Below are 5,853 nucleotides of genomic sequence, written 5' to 3'. Positions count from 1 at the left end.
TGTCCGCCTGTCTGTCCACTATAATATGCAATCATGGATCAAACGTCATGTAGGTTCTGCCCAAAGACCACACCTAACGGTTAGGTACCAACAAATTTCTTTTTATCTTTTTCCTCACCGGATTTTTCTCAATTTCAATAGGTTTCGCCCTTGGCCCATCGAATCTAATACTTTATCCCATCCATTTACAAATTTTTAAAGATTTGACACTTTGGGAAAAACTAAAAGAAGATTACCAATTGATTCCCACTGGTCTTGGGCTGCATACACATATCCAACACGGTATTATGTACGTACTAATTACATAGAAACACAAATTTGTAATCGTGCATTTTTTGTATTCGCTTTCGGCCAATGTTATTGATTTAATTTATAAATGCATTGTCGTGAAGACTTAAACAAATAATATTTATATCGTTAGCTAAAATGCAAAAAGGCGTAACTAACAATAGCATAATTGTGTAGGAGAAGCAAAAAACTGTTTTGAATGAAAACTATAAACATGTCATGTGAAATGAAAAAGTATGCCCGGCAGGGTGATATTGCATATGACGAATAGTAGACTATAATTTTTTTAACAAATTTAGTTATTTAGTCATAACAATTAAGTAAAAATGTAAATTTTTTGTTAGTTACGCCTTTTTGCTTTTATCAAATAAACCCACTTGTAGTTACGTCTTTTTGTTTTTTGTTAATAGAAGCTCCTTTTTTTTGACCGCACTTTGACTTGTCAACACATGTAGTTTATTGACATTCACAATATTCATTCGAAAAGTCAATTTTCAATTTTTTGTTAGTTGCGCCTTTTTGCATTTTAGCTGACGATATGTAAATATCAATTACCTTGACAATTTGTTGTTAAAAATTAACCCTCATTCCATTCAATTGTACAATGTAAAACAAAATTATTTTTATCTGCGCCTAAAAGCACACTACAGTGTTCAATTAGAATTAGTCCACATAATTCTCATATGCTTTTTTGTTAAGTTCTAAGTATAAATGCAATATTAAACCAACGTACGGTCGCCTCACTGAACTTCGGTGGTCCGGGGTGCAGGCTTCAAACCTGTAGTCGATTAGCGTCGAAGTGGTTCGATTCCACCTGGGAGGCGTTGTAAGTTTACAAAATTCCATCCTTTTGATTTGTTTTTGAATATTTTTGTAATTCCTCAAAAAAATACTTACGTGTGAGAGTAACTGAAAAAGAGAAGGCAGAGAACGAGATTATAACAACGGGCACCAGTTCCAATGCAAGAGCAGTTATGTTCTAATAAAAAAAAATATTTTAATGGGTTTCTATTTTCATTAAACTTGTTTTTTTTTTTAATATAACTGATATTTATTTATTTTAATTTTATTGTTAACATTTCATTAAAAATATTAGAAAATTTAGAAATAAAACAAAATTAACAATTCGCCTAGTGATGTTTCCGCCCGGGATTGAACCGGGGGCCTTCCGCGTGTTAGGCGGATGTGATAACCACTACACCACGGAAACAGTTGGTATGGGGGTTGTTACAAATAACAGTTAGGATACCTGGTTACCCCTCACGCCTATCACAACAGTTAACAGTTATTGAACATCATGCATCACCATGCTCACAATTGACACACAAGTGGTGGGTTTTTGTTTTCTCAACTATATTCAGTTATTCTTTGTCATCGTCAGTTATTTACATGGTGTTTACCACTGTTGGTCTACGGCTATATACTAATATTAAAGCAAGGCAATGGGAACTTTCTGTTAAAACCCTGTAATAGGTATTGAACATGAGCCAAACAAAATGTAAACAATAAGGAGGGCGATTAGATGGACCCAGTTACATACATATTTCATAATTTCAGGCTGTAGGGCTGCGGAATCGCACTTTTTCTGAAATAACTTGGCGATTTCTCGAAATCCTTTCTGAGAGGTGCATTTTGTCTTTTCGTGATTTGGAAACATTCTAATACAAAAGGAGACCCTTTGAAATCCAAGTGAAAACAACGAAAATTTATCTGAATTAAAATTTATTTTCTGGAATTTTAGCATTTTCTTAATTTGAAACAGAGTTAGTGGATTGTGGATGTTAGTGGATCCTTACCAAATTTTGTTAGTCATTCTTTTCTTGTCTGTTAGTTATTGTTTCTCTAAAATCATCCACAAAACTTTTTGTATAAGTTTAACTTAAACTCAAATCAAATATTCTCAACCAAGAAAACGAAAACAACATAATTAATATTTTATAAAATTCACAATTGAGTCATGGACTTAATAACCAACTGGACTGGTTGGAATTCAATATCAATTAGTATTGGTTTTCTTTCGAAATTAATTATTAAAATTTTTAATTACTGTGTTTTTAGGCCGTAGTCAAGCCTTTCAGCGGCGGTTAGAAAGGTAACGGCAGCGGCGACATCGATATGTCGTGGTCGTTATCAGATTACGGTGAATGGCAAAGGCAGCTGCGGGAAAATTAACCGAAACAATTTGCACTCACAAACATACCCATACACACACCCAATCAAACAAACAATGAAAACTTTGTCACAAACCGCAAGAATTTTCACATCTAAGGCTAAGGAAATGTTAATTTCTTACCGCAATTCATGTGAAAATAGGTAAACCGCATGAAGTAAGGCTAAAGCAAACTGAAACCAACCGCAAAGTCGCATTTGTAATTAGATTCGATAGATTTCAAAGATTACTTGTCGATATTCATTCATACATAATTTAAATTATTTTGATTAAAATTGGAAAATTCGTATTTAATTGGAATTGGGAATAACTGAACATGTAAAATTTGTAGATAATAAGGGTATACATTCATTTAAACATACAAAAACCAGTAAGGAAAGTAGTAAAGTCGGACGGGGCCGACTATATGATACCCTTCACCACTATGGGTATATTAAATAGGACTATTAGCATGAAATTGAATGAAATAAAATATGTGATATTTGTCTAAATGTGAATCTACCTAGATGTATCCATAAACATGTCATTCTTTTGTTACAATGGGACAAAAGTATGTAAATCGACTTCAAACAAATATAAATAGGTCATCCGTTGGGCTATGTCTGTACTTCTAGAAAACGCAACTACGTAATTCTATGCTCAATTTTGTACGTTGTGCAAAATTTGATGTCAATCTGACTAACATGAGGAGTTTTATGCCCAATTTACTTAAAATCGGGCGAAAATATATATGGAAGCTATATCCAAATATGAAGCGATTTCAACGAAAAGGTTAGGTTATACTAATTTCAGTACGTTTTGTTCCTATCAGCCTATTGATTCCTTGGTGCGTTAATTACTTAAAATCAAACTATAATAAAAGGAAGCTATATCTAAATCTCAACCGATTTTTATGAAACATGGTATACATCATTCTGGACTAAATTCAGTAGGCTAAGCCATTTCGTTGCAAATCGAAAGATATATGGGACTTTGGTGCACCATTTACATGAAAACGGACGAAACTATATATGGGAGCTATATCTAAATCTGGACCGATTTTCTCGAAACTTGGCAGACATCACTCTAGGCTCAATCCAGTACATTATGGCAAATTTCGTGCAAATCGAAGGATATATAGGGACTTTGGTGCACCATTTACATGAAATCGGACGAAAATACATATGGGAGCTATACCTAAATCTGGACCGATTTTCTCGAAGCTTGACATACATAACTCTAGGCTCAATCCAGTACGTTATGCCAAATTTCGTGTCAATCTAAGGATATATAGGGACTTTGGTGCACCATTTACATGAAATCGGACGAAAATATATATGGGAGCTATATCTAAATCTGGACCGATTTAGATATAGCAGACATCACTCTAGGGTCAATTCAGTACGTTATGCCAAATTTCGTTCAAATTGAAGGATATATAGGGACTTTGGTACACAATTTACCTTAAACCGGATGAAAATATAAGGGAGATATATCTAAATCTGAACCGATTTTTCTCAATTTCAATAGGGTTCGTCCTTGAGCCAAAAAGATATGCTGTGCCAAATTTTATCCAATTCGAATCATAAATGCGACCTGTACTTTGTTTACAATTTATCATGGACAGACAGACGGCCGGACATGCATAATTCGACTTAGAAAGTGATTCTATGCATATTCTCAAAAGGAGTCATGTGTCTATCTCGTTTGCTATGTCTATCTCGTACAAACATATGCACAAAGACATAATACCCTGTACTACAGTGTGGTGAAGGCTATAAAAACGAGATTTCCTCTGGGAGCACTCGTACAGCCCCATACCAATATAGAGCCTCCTCCGTGCTTTACGTTCGGATTTGTGGTCCAGGGTTTTTCCCCCCTGCGCCATATTTTACATGTTCTACCAAAACAATTTAAATAACAGATTTCCAAAATACAAAATTCTTGTTTCGTGTCCCTGAACAAACTCCAATCGGATTTTCCGGTTTTTTGGATTTATGAATGACTTTAGTGTAACTCTACCATGAAGACTAGCTTACGCAAAATTCTTCGAATTGTTTACATTTATTTTCCAGATATTTCTCTGCGATTTCAGCAACCCTAGGCCCTTTGGAATGTCGGTTAATTTTAATTTTCTCTATGGCTTTGGAATAAAAAAGTATTTTATACTTTTTGATTTTTTTTCTTATAAATAAGCAAACTTTTCCAGTAATCGCCAGCATATCGATTTTTTCTCACTATGGCAGCACACTTACGAGGCATTGAATCAATAAAATTCTTAATTTGACCCTTGCGTATACGTGCATCATAAACCTTAGGGGAGAGTTTGTGAAACTCTCTTCATTTTGCTATATATGATACTACAAAGATTTTTCCATAGGGTGATGATCCGATGGTTGTGCTGGCCATTATAAAACGCTGATTTTTGATTCCCGCAAACAACCTTTAACATGTTTCGATATTTGCTGAGAAAACCGAACTAGCGGTATATTTTTTCAGCAAAGGGAACCATTGCTTTTCCAACACATTTGTATAGACAATCCAATCTATTACTTCATAAATCTCGTAAATATATCGAAGTTTGTAACGCCGCGAAAAATTGGTCGCAGACCCACCTTTAAGTATACCGATCGTCATATCTCGACTAGCTGAGTTGATCTAGACATGTGTGTCCGTCCGTCCGTCTGTCCATAATAATTTGTAAACACGATACAGGCCACAGTTATGGACCAATCTTCACGAAATTTTGCATGTAGGATGGGTCCTGGCCAATTATTATACTATTTTTTTCGGTTTTTTCTGGTCGCTCCAGAGCCCGCAATAATGGCCCGAACATCGTGAAATTTTGCATGGAGAAGGAAATCGGACCAAAGAATAAGCATGCCTGTTTTGATAAAGATTGATCATTATTTAGCGGGTCAAATGGACCCTGACTTTTGTATGAAAAATGACAAAATTCGTATTCTATAGCATATATATTTACAACTGAAGGACATAGACCCAAGAAGTTGATATTATATCCAAGAGGAGTGGTTGACCTTTAAATTAAGACCAATTATATTGTTGTATGTGCTCGGATGTGGGAATTACACCTAAATATTTACAGGTATCTCCGTATTCGTATATTATTTAGTAACCCATTATCACTCTGGAGAGAGGAACTATAGCGCTGATAGCTTTGAAATGTTCCATGAGGTTCCAGGTATGTTCAAGGACAACGCCTATAGTTTTCGGTGATGATCAGATAATAATTTTGAAGTAATAATGAAGTGGACCGAAAACTTAATTTTTTGTGTTATTTTCGAGTCGATCCATAGACCACAAATGTAAGCCGAACATCACAACACAACCCACGGTGAAGGGAATCTTGACAATAGCTGTACTGAATACTCGAAATATTCGGAAAATATTTCAGT

The 5,853-nt window shown here is 34.9% G+C and overlaps 2 non-coding genes across 2 annotated transcripts; one reads left to right on the top strand and one right to left on the bottom strand.

Moving 5' to 3' along the window:
• The first annotated feature begins 1,025 nt into the window (after positions 1–1,025).
• Trnastop-uca (transfer RNA opal suppressor (anticodon UCA)) lies at positions 1,026–1,112 on the top strand. The gene has a single exon. It is a non-coding gene; the product is annotated as a tRNA-Sec (tRNA).
• A 313-nt stretch (positions 1,113–1,425) lies between these two features.
• Trnav-aac (transfer RNA valine (anticodon AAC)) lies at positions 1,426–1,498 on the bottom strand. The gene has a single exon. It is a non-coding gene; the product is annotated as a tRNA-Val (tRNA).
• Positions 1,499–5,853: the final 4,355 nt, after the last annotated feature.

This window comes from Musca vetustissima, unplaced genomic scaffold (genome assembly GCF_032173495.1).
Source record: "Musca vetustissima isolate MV318-11 ecotype Yass unplaced genomic scaffold, APGP_CSIRO_Mvet_v1 utg14004, whole genome shotgun sequence".
NCBI classification, from domain to species: domain Eukaryota; kingdom Metazoa; phylum Arthropoda; class Insecta; order Diptera; family Muscidae; genus Musca; species Musca vetustissima.
Note: the sequence above shows the minus strand (reverse complement) of the source record. Positions and strands in the feature narration are given on the sequence as shown.